Raw genomic sequence first — 14685 nt, 5'->3', positions numbered from 1 at the left:
GTGCGTTGGGGGGGGTGGGGGGGGGGGGGAAGCGCAAACGTCCTTATAGTACTAGGTGTGCTTGTCCTAGTATTTCTTTGTCCCTATGAGTAAAAAAAACGTATCTTAGACTTCTATTGAAATTTTGGAACCAGACGGACGGACATCTAGACAACTTTGAGAAATCCTAGTTCGGGTCCTTAAAATATTAATTTTTAAACAGATAAAATTATATTTTAAATACTTTGGAAATAGTCATGGATAAATAGAACCGAAATAATACTACTACCATTATAAATTTTTTTACTACACTTTACTGTATTGAAAAGTGGATGCAGAAATCTTAGTATGATGGCTTCAGCCTTTAAGTTCACATGGCCAAGGGAAGTAACCCATAACAGTATTGGACATGTCACTAATCACTCATAAGGTTGTGGCTGTCTGTGACCAGTAACTGTGTAAGCAATATTGGATAACTTATTGCGGTACCTGTGTAATTTGCTGTGCGCAATTTAACCGACAATCTCCTACAAATCAAATTACAATTATTTTACGTCGAACAGTACTCGTTTCAGCCTAGTCAATGGTTCTAGGTCGAGATGTGTTATATAAACGCTATCTGGTAAGACATTTGGTCTAATTGTTGACACGAGGTTTTATTGTTAACTTATTTAGTAACCTTACACGTACTTGGGCCATATTTCCCGACGGATGTTCTATAATACATGGTGTACGTAAAATCAAAGAGATTTTTTTAAGCCTTTGTCATTTTTCTTTTAGATCAAACTAAGCAGCTAAAATTTCCACACCATGAATCTTTTATTTCTTTTCTATTCAAAATGTTGCTGTTTTTTTTCATAAAAAACATTTTAATAACTAGGGGTAACGTAATGCAAAACATTTCACCTTAAGTTATTATACATAAACTGCGCAATCAATCCTGAAGATTTGTGTCTTTTGAGTCATGAAATTCACGCAACACATTAAAAACCAAAGGCTGTTAACAAATCCAAAATCGTCGTTTAAAAATTGAACCGGTAGATTTTTTTCCCAACAAAAGTTCGAATTAGGTTCATAAGCTAATTCATGCAAAAGTGTTTAGCCTACAAAACTAAATAATATCAATAAATAGTTTATGGTAAAGATTAGTGTACATGATATTTCCTTTAATTTATTGCAATAACATTTTTTGCGTACAATGTGTGCAAATAATAATTTTTTACAAACAAATTATGAGTACGCCACATCATGTTTCGCACAGCAGGATTGTTGAAATTAAATGCAACATTTCAAGTATAATAGCTTGTTAGAGTACATGTTGTGTTATGTCACATTTTAAAACATCAAATTATTGCATTGACGTTAAACATTCATTTATTCTGCGATTTTCTCGTTGCCATCTCGTTGTCACCCATTATGTAAATTAAAATGTTTGTTGAAATCCAGCAAAACCCACAGAGTGACATCCCATGTCATACAACTCGATGACGTTTATATATGAAGCTGATATATGATATGAAGCTTCATGTATAGTTTTGACCCTATAGTTCAGTTTGTTATTAGAACATCATGCGAACAGACAGACATGTACATAAAAATTATGACTAACTATGATAAACACACTATTTAGGTATTAAAGGTGAGATTCGGAACGATCGTCAGAAAACGTCGACACTCACCATCAATGTGATAGTGATACAACAGGTAACCATTGTATGAATCATAATTAAGACAGAGACAGATACATATACATCAAAACTATGACTAACTCTGATAAACACACTATTTAGGTATTAAAGGTGAGATTCGGAACGATCGTCAGAGAACGTCACTCACCATCAATGTGATAGTGATACAACAGGTAACCATTGTATGAATCATAATTAAGACAGAGAGAGATACATTTACATGAAAAATGTGACTGACTATGATACACAATCTGTTTAGTTATTAAAGGTGAGATTCGGAACGAACGTTGGGTACAAATGCTAACGTCAGAGAACGACACTCACCATCAATGTGATAATTATACAACAGGTATCCATTGTATGAGTCCTAATTAAGACAGAGAGAGATACATTTACATGAAAAATATGACTGACTATGATACACAAACTGTTTAGTTATTAAATGTGAGATTCAGAACGAACGTTGCATACAAATGCTAACGTCAGATAACGTCACTCACCATCAATGTGATAGTGATACGACAGGTATCCATTGCATGAGTCCTAATTAATATAGAGAGAGATACATATATTCTTATGATATTTTTTCAGCCCATCGAGTGATAGACTTTGGTAAACGCTCACACAATAATACATAAAATTTTGTACATCTATGTAAAATTAGTGTTCTGTAAAAAATGTATATATAAATTGGGTGGAAGAGTTCTTTGATTTATATTAAAAAACATAGAGGTCAAGCTAAACTATGTGAATCAAGAACGCCTTATCTAATAAAACCAGATATTTGGCCTTGCGACAAGACAATGCAATCAAGTAAGAGCCAAATGATGTCATTTTCTCGTGAGCTCAAGTATTAATATTTTCTAAATATAAGAGCACGATCTACAAATTGTTGAAGAAAAATCCGAAGAAGGAGGAAAATACCAAAAATACAGTGTAGGTTTAAGAAACTTTAATTTGTGTAATTGAGATAGAATGGAACTAAATTAAAGAGTTGATTGGAATAGTATAAAAATTCTAATCAATATATGAACAATCTAAATTGACATTAAAAGGTGGAGGTAGAAATGCAAACTGATTATAAACATTTTTACGCATTGCAGGCTTTTGCGGAGATGAACAACCAATCAGGTCTTACATACACAAATATCTATAGACAATTTAATAAAAATAACGGACAGTTTAGTAAGAAATTGTACCGTAGACGTAATTATATTGATTTTGAGTATTTTGAAAAGAGAACTTTTATTTTATTTTGTTAATTTAAACCATTTTTTGAGAAGTATAAATTTTTAGTTTCATTTTAATTTTAATTCATTTTTAATCAGACTCTTAATTAGATTTGTTCGATTGTGTGAAGTTTTGAAGAAAATCGAATCAAAAGTTTGTAAACTTTGTTAATTTTTTTGGTGAACTTAAATTTCGGAATAAATCAAGTATTTCCGAAAAGTTGTTTTTGATTTATAAAAGTATTAGCTCCATATAAATTTAATATATGTGCTATAATAACGGTACATATTTTGCGCCACTCTGCTATTTCTTTTTGAGCATTATACTTGTACCACAGGTTACTTACAGGAAGAACTTGTAAACTTGCATAAGCTTGTCGGATTCCTGCAAGTGTGTATAACTTGTATAAGACTTGTGTAAGACTTGTATAAACTTGAAAAGTGTGTATAAACCTGCATAATTGTGTGTATTGTGTAAGACTTAGGACTTAGAATAGTATTGTGATTTTAGAATATTTGATTTATTTTAAGTAAATTATTTTAAAAATAAAATGGAGCTAGCGCATGAGGATCTGTTGCTCAAAAATGAATTAATATTTGAAATAAATTTTAGGGCGGAAATGCTTCTGAAAACGACACCGTTAGAATCATAGAAAAAATTTCGAGGTCCCTTCTGAAGTTAAATATAAGGGGCAGTGCTAGTAAACCGGAAAGGGAGTATAAAATAATTATAGTTATTGTAGAAAGGGTCAAGAACAATGAGGACCAACCCGCAATAATTCAGCCCGTTGTAAAAGTATTAGTTTGTAAGAGTCCGTATCGTAAAGTTTTATTACAAGTGAACCTGATAAGTGAAAGCGAAGTGAACCCTGATAAGTGAAAACAAAGTGAGCCCGATAAGTGAAAGTATTTATGACTCGATAGTAAAGATAGGACTGGGCAATATGATTAAACATACAGATGTTAAATGCTTATCGGAAATAATAAGGAAATATCGATCCTGGTTAAATGTGTTTGTAAAAATAAAGATAGGTTGTTTTTTTTTTTATTTTAAAGGTGCATATTTCTAAATTTAAATTTTAAATACGAAATGTAAAAGTTGAGAACTCTATAAACATTAGCCCCCCGCAAAGGTCAGTATGTTTTATTTTCAGGAAAATTATATTGTCGAAAAGGAATAGAAGATGGGTCTAAAACAATAAAATTGGCAATATAATTTATTTCTAAAATAACTTCAAGAATTGATTATATATTTATGTATTAATTTGGCCCAAAACATAAAACAAGTTAAGTATGAGAGTCTAGTAGTTTATTATAATAGTAAAAATAAATAATGGAATATAAAAGGGTGATGTGACGACGTTTTTATTTCAGCACATTGTATGGCTAAGATGAGAAGTCATGATATAAAATGCCAGTGTAAGTGTGTGATAGGAGTGTTGTAGTAAACCATGTAATTTTCAGGGACAATGAATGGCATTAATGGTGTATAAAGTTAATACACAGATGTATTCTGATGTATTATGAAATTTTTTCCCTGTTCCTTCAAATGTCGAAGGACAGGGTAATTTTGGTAATGTTGTGGCATTGTTGTCCCCTGTTCCTTCCAATAGAGGAGGACAGGGTAATATTTTTGGTATACAATGAGTTGTATTGATAGTGATATTTCTTCCCTGTTCCTTCAAATGTCGAAGGACAGGGTAATATTGATTTTAATCACTATATGAGGTTTATTGTGTGTAAACAATTGATTATTGTGCCATTGTAATCCCTGTAAATTGATTGTTTTGTAATTAACAACATCTGGTAATGGTTTACATTCGTGACACTGGCGCAGGCGTACAATAAGAACACCGTGAAAGACTGACAGCCATACAATTATACGGAGGGAATATTTTGTAAAAAGGAATGTCCTCCAAGAGCTTAATGCCTCGCGGGCTGAAATTGTTATTAGATTGGAGGAGCAGGTAGCAGTGCTATTAGCGAACCAGAGCCAGCCAACCACAAGATCTACGAGGCCGCCGCACTGCACCGACCGCTAGGTCATTGGGGGAGCTGAGCCTCGACTCCTCACCTACCACATCCCTCTGCGATGGCTACCTGGGGACCCACACTGGACATCAGGCAACCCCTCGGACTACACATCACGGCCTCCACGTAGTGATAAGTACCAAGATTGTTATTTAAAAGTGAGAATGTGGAGGGAATATTATTGTACTTAGTCCGGGATGAGTGTTTTAACCGTTTAGGTTCCTACCGTGATTTCAGCTTCGGGCTAGGGAAATATGTACCGTAGACGTAATTATTTATGCTGAATCGCGGTAGGAAGTAGGCTCTTGTTAACTAGACGCGGGTGCGTGGACATTGTTTTGTTTAGTTAGACCGGTACATCAGCTGATCGAGATGACTACGGCCGATACGTTCCGACCCGGCTCGCTGGAGAGAGAGGGGGATCAGTTCGAGTCTTGAAGCCACGACGAGAAGGTCCTGTTGAGAATCGCAGCTCTTCCTCTAACCCTATAGTTTGGGATTTAGATTAATTCCTTTTATCGTGTGTAAATTTAATTCAAGTTTTTAATTTTCTTCAGTGCGTATTAAATCCCTATCAGCCTCCGTAATCTTCAAAGTAGTAAGTCCCGTACCAGCGTTTAGTTAATATCTTTGATTTTTCATACTAATTAAAATTTCTAAAGTTTCCCATCTTTCAGAGTCTGAGAATTAATTCAATTTTTTGAAGTATTGTGAATTAAATTTTGGTCATAAAGTTAATATCAAGTTTTGTGTTATATTGATTTTGAGTATTTTGAGAAGAGAACTTTTATTTTATTTTGTTAATTTAAACCATTTTTTGAGAAGTATAAATTTTTAGTTTCATTTTAATTTTAATTCATTTTTAATCAGACTCTTAATTAGATTTGTTCGATTGTGTGAAGTTTTGAAGAAAATCGAATCAAAAGTTTGTAAACTTTGTTAATTTTTTTGGTGAACTTAAATTTCGGAATAAATCAAGTATTTCCGAAAAGTTGTTTTGATTTATAAAAGTATTAGCTCCATATAAATTTAATATATGTGCTATAATAACGGTACAAAATGATGAATGAACTGATCATTTATAAATTTCCGCGTTATGGTAGGAGTAGATGAAGAATTTTATTTTACAACACAAGTCGTTTTGAATAGAAGTCTATTTATCTACCGTTCTGTAGATATTTTCAATTTTTAAGAATCTTACCGGTCTGTAATAACAAATTGAATTTTTACTGCTAAAATGTAATCAACGTAACTATTGCTTTCCTGCCCAATTGAAAAGGTTTACTGCATTTATTTTAAATCTCATAGGCTGAATTCGATGCATACCTCTCAACGGTTTGAATATATTTTTATGTAGCCTTTGTCGAAATGTAGAATAAGTTAACACAGAGTTCTTGAAAATAATTCCTTAGGGCTAAATTGCACGAACAGATGTACTAAATTAGAAGTCACGTTCTAATTCATTCAGTAACATTCCAAGTCGGTAAAGAATCGTTTAAAGGTGCGTAATTTCTATGCCAGTCAACTCCGGATTAACACACAAACACTGGAGCGTGTTCCATTCATGGAACAGTGGTCTGACTTACAACAGATGTTCTGCTGGTAGTTATCTCAGGTGAAATACACAGTGGTATGTTTTATATACAATTAAATCAATATGTGTATCAAAAACTAAAAAGACTGGAGCGTGTTCCGTTCATGGAACAGTGGTCTGACTTACAACAGATGTTCTGCTGGTAGTTATCTCAGGTGAAATACACAGTGGTATGTTTTATATACAATTAAATCAATATGTGTATCAAAAACTAAAAAGACTGGAGCGTGTTCCGTTCATGGAACAGTGGTCTGACTTACAACAGATGTTCTGCTGGTGGTTATCTCAGGTGAAATACACACTGGTATGTTTTATACACAATTAAATCAATATGTGTATCAAAAACTAAAAAGACTGGAGCGTGTTCCGTTCATGGAACAGTGGTCTGACTTACAACAGATGTTCTGCTGGTAGTTATCTCAGGTGAAATACACAGTGGTATGTTTTATATACAATTAAATCAATATGTGTATCAAAAACTAAAAAGACTGGAGCGTGTTCTGTTCATGGAACAGTGGTCTGACTTACAACAGATGTTCTGCTGGTAGTTATCTCAGGTGAAATACACACTGGTATGTTTTATATACAATTAAATCAATATGTGTATCAAAAACTAAAAAGACTGGAGCGTGTTCTGTTCATGGAACAGTGGTCTGACTTACAACAGATGTTCTGTGGTGGTTATCTTAGGTGAAATACACACTGGTATGTTTAATATAAAATTACATCAATAAGTGTATCAAAAACTAAAAAGACTGGAGCGTGTTGCGTTCATGGAACAGTGGTCTGACTTACAACAGATGTTCTGCTGGTGGTTATCTCAGGTGAAATACACACTGATATGTTTAATATAAAATTAAATAAACAAGTGTATCGAAAACTAAAAAGACTGGAGCGTGTTCCGTTCATGGAACCGTGGTCTGACTTACAACAGATGTTCTGCTGGTGGTTATCCCAGGTGAAATACACACTGGTATGTTTAATATAAAATTACATCAATAAGTGTATCAAAAACTAAAATGACTGGAGCGTGTTCCGTTCATGGAACCGTGGTCTGACTTACAACAGATGTTTTGCTGGTGGTTTATCTCAGGTGAAATACACACTGGTATGTTTAATATAAAATTTAATCAAGTAGTGTAGCGAAAAATATAAGGTGTCTTAACGTGTATATTATTATAAACTAAATATCCTGTTGGTAGTTATAGAGATGAAATTAACTATTTATATTTTTAATACAATAATTTACACAATAAACTACACATATGTTTTAAAAATTTATATTCCTTATATACTTAATGATAAACTCTTTTAAATTCAAAATTAGTTTTTATTATCATCTGATATTTGTTTTGTTTACTGTAACAAACTTTAAACAAGGAATAATCTTTTTTTAATTTTTTCAAACTAAACGTTAATAATAATTGTTGCTAGTTTGTGGTTGTAAAAGAAAAAAATCCTTGTGGATTATAATGGGGATTATAATTGAATCTTAAACGTAAGTGTGGTGGAAACATGCTCGCCCGATAAGTGAGAGACCTAGGTTCAAGGCCAAATGGAGCAAGCACCTTTGTGATTCACTATAAATAAAAAATGAAAATCAGGCTATTTTCCCCTTAATATTAGATTCAATTATAATCCGCATTATAATGCCAAGGGAATTTATTTTTATTTTTTCCAACGCTTACAACTAAAAAACTCGCAAAATTGGTATATTAATAACTACAATTTTAACTGATAAACACAAAAACTTATTCGTTTGTTAAATAAATGGTCATATAACATGTAACTAACATGAACAAAACTTTTTTGTAACTGATGTAATCAAACCATAAACAGATTAGTGTTTGTTTAGCGTCTCCATGTAATTATCCCATTCATAGTCATTATATAGTTGTAATGAACACTGTTAATTTACGCTGCAAGAAGAGATCCCATCCAAATAATTGCTCCCTTTCTGTTGGCTAAATTGATACTGGAAACCCTTGATTAAATAATCTCATGATATTCAATGAAATGTAGATTTACACTGATGAAGAGCAGACAACTGATGAATACGAGTATATGGGAATTAAGTTTAATTGTACTCAATTTAGAAGTATTTTTATATTTATGCCTGCAGCATTCATGTTAATGATGTTGGATATTTTGAAATTAACGGAAAATTTTGGATGTACATACCAGTATTCTAATTTGTTTCGTTGAAGATGTATGTTTGAGGATAATAATATTTTTAAAATATCCAGCTAGACGTGCTAGTCCAGCCTGTTAACTGGATATGGCAAAATATGACTTTTCACTATAAAGTCTAGAAAAGTTGTATCGATAATATAGTAATGTAATGATAAAATATTTCATAAATATCCAGCTAGACGTGCTAGTCCAGCCTGTTAACTGGATCAGTAAAATATGACTTTTCACTATAAAGGATAGAAAAGTCGTATCGATAATATAGTAATATGGGGATAAAATATTTTATAAATATCCAGCTAGACGTGTTAGTCCAGCCTGTTAACTGGATATAGGTTAACGTGCTGCAAAACGAAATGCAACATCAAACTGGGCTGCTTATATAGAAATAAAAAATTATGCACAATTTTTATAACATTTTTATAACACAGCTCATTTTCGAAATATCGTGTGGATAGAAAGAAAGACAGAAACCAGTTTTTCCGTCTAACATGATGCTGTTAGGTTATTCGTTTAAAACCCGAAAACAGTAATGCATTAGGACCTATAGATTTTATATTTATTTATTTTTCAAACGAGGATGATTAATTTGTAAAACAAAGCAATAATTTATTTTTTAAAGATTGGAGTAATATTAAAATAGCATTGGATAAAAATGTCACAATTTTTTTATACACAGATTGAAATTACACGATTAATGTTAGGTATTTTCCCCTCTTTTTAAATTTTTCCTCTAGTATAGTGTTAAATCTTCTTGTTTTGAACAACAAACTACTCATCCCAATAATTGCTGGATCCTATCGACCAGTGCCCATGATTCTGGTGTATTGATAGAAGCGTTTTCCTTTCTGATCCGGTTCATAGTCCTGGAGCCTAGTTATTTCTCTGGCTCATGTTGTGTATTTAAATAGTGTATCATGGAGGCCAGTTTTCCAGCAGAGCAGGAAAACACGCTAGCATGCTAGTGGGCAAATTAATAAGGAAATAACATTAAAAACCTGAAAAGGTAAAAATTTTATTACAAGCTGTTCACTAACATACAAGAATATCAGAAGTCCCTTGCCACTCTGAAAAGATGTGACGCTCTGAAACAGCACAGTAATTCCCTTCTGCAGTCACAACAAACAACACTTAATTGTAATAGCTTGTAATAAAATTTTTACCTTTTCAAGTTTTTAATGTTATTTCCTTATTAATTTTCCCACTAACATGCTGGCGTATTTTCCTGCTCTTCTGGAAAACTGGCCTCCATTATGAGCTAATCAACATCTGTGATACCCTGCTATTTGTTTTATTTATTTATTTTTTATTGTTGCCAGTTACTATAGTTCATATTTTGTTATTTAGTTTTTAAGTTTAGTTTAAGTGCTATTTAGTCTTATTTCTTGGTTTTCATTAGGAACCCGCCCTTAGCTTAAGGATACCGGGTGGAACTGGCAGTTATTGTTTTAAATTATGGTTGTTCCTATTTTTTTTATTTATCCAGGTGCACCTGAGACACACACGAAAAATTTTTGGTTGACTGTAGTAATGATTGTTTTTTTTTTAATGTCTGGTAAATATTGTTATTTCGACAGAGAGGTTTCTTATCTTGGTTAAAGATGTGTTTTTTCCTACTCTGTGGTGGTGACTTCGAATTAGTAAATGAATCTGAGCACGCTATCCACGGTGTTTTTCTTTTTCCTTCTAGGTTTAGTTCTGATCGGCCATCCCGTTCGCCACCATTGGGTGCTCGCTCCCTAATTGTCTACTTTGGATGTGTGAACGGGGATTTGCGGTTTCATTTCTTATCACTTACTGCACCAAGGATTTTTCAGGAAAGTTGCAAAATGAATTAAGAAATATAACTTCCGTGACATTTCACCCCACATCTTTTTTATGTTTTAAGAAAAATTTGTACCAGAATTGTAGCATTTGCATCTTTTTTATTTCCAAGAGGACCTTTAACCACTTTGACCAATGCTTTCCATGGAAATATTTCCGTTTTGTCCAGTTAGCCCTTAAATTCAGAAACTTAAATTACTTTTCTGATATCCGGCCCGGTTAAAAATCCCTTCTTCCGTTTGTCTTCACTAAATGTAGGGAATGGGTCATTGAAATGCTGAAAGCTTCTTCCTGTTATATCTGTTTTACTAACCCCTGTTTTATATGAAGTGGGGAAAGAAGAACTTACTTAGGGCCAACCAGAAGGGTGTTTGAAACATTTTTATCAGCTGTTATAGTAAGTTCTTTTTGGCCATTCTTTTGTAATGTTGTTCTGTAGCTCTACTGTACTACAAGCAGTAATACATAAACAGTATTTTGTGAAACCACCTTGTAACCCCATAAGGATAGCTATGACCTTTAAGTCACCACAAATTTACTATTCAAACTTGTCATATTGCAATAATGTTGAAATGGCTACCATATTACTGTAATTTTCTTTAATAAAAACTGAATACGGAACTGCAATGGATGGTTTTTTCTTCCTATATGAAGTAAATCTTCTTTAAATCTATAGTTTTAAGAATGAATAAATAGTCTAATCGCTAATGACATTTGAGTAAATGATTTGAATTGTTTAACACCCTTCAGTATTATTCAGACAGAAATAGTGGTAATTCTCGCGATTAGTTAGCTCACGCTAAACCACAGGAATAGCGAATCGCATTGATCTCTTCTTCCCCTTCATTAATTGAACGAGAGTGACGTTGTAACTGAGATAACACACGTGAGCTGCCACCGAGCAACTCAATTGCCAAATGTGTTAAGGCAAAATTTGAACTATTAAAATTCTAAAGAACACATTAGAACTAAACATGGGTGTCTTTCTTTACAACCTGGAGTAAAAAAATTACAAAATAAAAACAGCTGTGTAATCCCCTACCACTGGCTGATCAGTGTTACCAACGGTGTTCTTGGTACGACTAAATAATTGTATAAACTAAAGGAGCCATAACTGCGGGAAGCCTGGTACGTGCAGGGACATTTATTGTTGTTTAAATAATGTATGTGACCCAAATGAACACGTAATATAATTATGTTATAGATGTTAAAAACGTTGTTGACCTGTACAATCGTATCACATGAATTATTTTATCTTAAATAAACAAGTGTTTTACGTTTAAATTTAACTGAATTCAAGGACATAAAGTGAGAACAAGTGAGAAGTTACATTTACATAAAGTACTGCCCCTGCCGCATTGTCAGCTGGTATCGCTCCGATCATCCGATAAATTCAATTTAATTGAAGGATATAAACTTAGAAAAAATTGAAAAGAAATTGTATATGTGAACGGCAAATAGCGAGAAGTTACATTTACATACAGGACTGCACCTGCCGCATTGTCAGCTGGTATCGTTCTGATCATCTGATAAATTAAATTGAATTAACAGTTGATTATCACTGGGCGATATTGATATTACGGAATCATTACTGGATGTATTTCATCTCTGATGCAGACAAAAATATATCTCTGTAAACGTTCTTGCTCTCAGGCACAACGAATTATTTTTTGCCATTTCGATATAAAAGTAACGTGTTGTTTGAGGTATTGTATTTACTTTACACAATACTCATTATGAACTTTATATTTCATCATTGACTTCCATAACCAGTGATTTAATTCGTCTACGTTTAATAAAAATAATTAGAGAGATGCTCTGTGAGGCGGAACAACTTCAGAGTCCGCATAACTTAATGTACAACAATTTATATTACTTATTTTTAATAATTTTTCTATGATTAAAGAAAAGAAATAAACACGGTTAAACCAATAAATAATCATATTCGTCATCATTTATAATATTTACAAATAAATACAATACATAAAATACGGAATTTACATACATGTTGGCCATCTGGTTCCAATAGCGAAATCTCATCGCTTGTTTTTTTCAGTTTTTATGTCAGCCATTAGTACAAAATCTGGAATAATCATTTCAAACTGGAGATATATATATATATATATATATATATATATATATATAATATATATATATATATTTCGTTAAAGTTTTCTATTACTGTTTATTAAAAGATCCGATGAGTAAATTATCACATATTCAATATCGTGGTTCAAATTTTCCAGCAAAGTTTTTCTTGAACAACCTTCATAATGATTATTGAAACTTTATTCTATTCACGAGTAGGTTTTTCTGAATTCTGCTCAATTTGAACCAAAGCAGAAATCATCTCAGGCCCATAAATATATATTTTATGAATTATTAGATAGATTTAAAACTATAGATATAATTCGCTAATATCTTTACTATATTGGCTCTGAATTCGTTATTATATCTAAACAACTTAATATATAGTCGATTGTATAGTCAAAGAAGCACTTTACATTGGAAATTCCTTGTAATGTTTTGCCATTAACCTTTGTAAAATGGAAGGAGCATCCTTCACACCAAACATAAGTCTGTTGACCCTGCATATCCCATTTGTGTGCTTAAAGTTTATATTTTAGCACTTTCCCCAGACATGTTCATATGAAGATAGGCATTGCTTATGTCGAGTTCAAAATAACTGGCTACCTTTCATTTGAGCGAAGATGTCCTCGTTGCTATTTTCATATCTTACTTTTAATTTAAATAAAACACATTAAAAATAAGTTTCATATAACTTTTTTCAGACATGAGTGGAGCTTTATCCAATATTTCTAACGGTATGAAATACTGTCCATTAGTATTATAGACAGCCTCTCCAAATTATTTAACAACTGTTCTTCAGAACATTAAAAAAGATGTTTCATGATTCATTTCTTTTCATAATCATTTGTTTTTAGACGAGAACGGAAGACAATTCGGTACCAATCCACGAGAGTTACTAGCGTGCAAACGTATTATCCTCTCTCCTCGTCCTATCGGTACTGGCATCGTCCCTTCTTTCGTGTCGTCCGTCCACCCCCATCGTCTCCGATGACCAGTATTTACCCATGCCTACTCCAACCAAACTATATCCTCAAACTGTTGCTTCCGTACTGAGCCGGTTCTAAGTCTTGAGCCCAGTTACCTCCCCGGCTCATGTATATGTGTATTTATATAGTATTTGTAAGTGTTATTCGTTCGTTCGCTTTTTCTTGACTTTACTGTTTCAGAGCGTTCTGCACATCCTTTTCAGATTGGCAAGGAACTTCTGATATTCTTGTGTGTTATTGGAAGAGCTTGTAATACAATTTTTACCTTTTCAAGTTTTTAATGTTATTTCACATTAATATTTCCCACTAACATGCTGGCGTAAGTTCTACGTTTCGCACTGACGAGGTCCAGGAGAGCAACTCTTGCCTCCTGCTGCTTTCTCATCATGGGTGGTCGCAGACATCAGTTCCAGGATTTTCCTGCTCTGCTAAAAAACTGGCCTCCACGATGAGATGAAAAGACCTCTAATAAACATCTGTGATACCATGCTAATTTGTTTTAATTATATATTTTGTTATTGTTGGCAGTTATTATAGTTTATAATTTGTTATTTAGTTTTTAAGTTTAGTTTAAATGCCATTTAGTTTGTTTTTAAGTTTACAACTAGCAGCGCTTTCAGACATTATAAGTATCATGAGAGTTAAGTCTTGAAAAAGACTGTTGGTCGGATCAATCCACCAAAGCTACAATAAAACTAAGGGACGAAATTAATGTTGGAAATAAGGGTCGTCAGACCGTCAGAATGCTGGCTGCCCTTTTTCTCAGACGCGACAGAATGTTAGCTGCCTATTCTCTCAGACGGCGGCAGAATGTGTTGGCTCCCCATTCTCTCAGATGGCGGCAGAATGCTGGCTGCCCATTCTCTCAAACGGCGGCAGAATGCTGGCTGTCCATTCTATCAGACGGCGGCAGAACGCTGGCTGCCCATTCTCTCAGACGGTAGCAGAATGATGGCTGCCCATTCTCTCAGACGGCGGCAGAATGCTTGGCTGCCCATTCTCTCAGACGGCGGTAAAATTCTGGCTGCCGATTCGTTCGGACGGTGGCAGAATGCTTGGCTGCCCATTCTCTC

The sequence above is a fragment of the Homalodisca vitripennis genome, chromosome 2, assembly GCF_021130785.1.
Source record: "Homalodisca vitripennis isolate AUS2020 chromosome 2, UT_GWSS_2.1, whole genome shotgun sequence".
NCBI lineage: Eukaryota > Metazoa > Arthropoda > Insecta > Hemiptera > Cicadellidae > Homalodisca > Homalodisca vitripennis.
The sequence above is the reverse complement of the archived record's forward strand: the minus strand, read 5'-3'. Positions refer to the sequence as shown.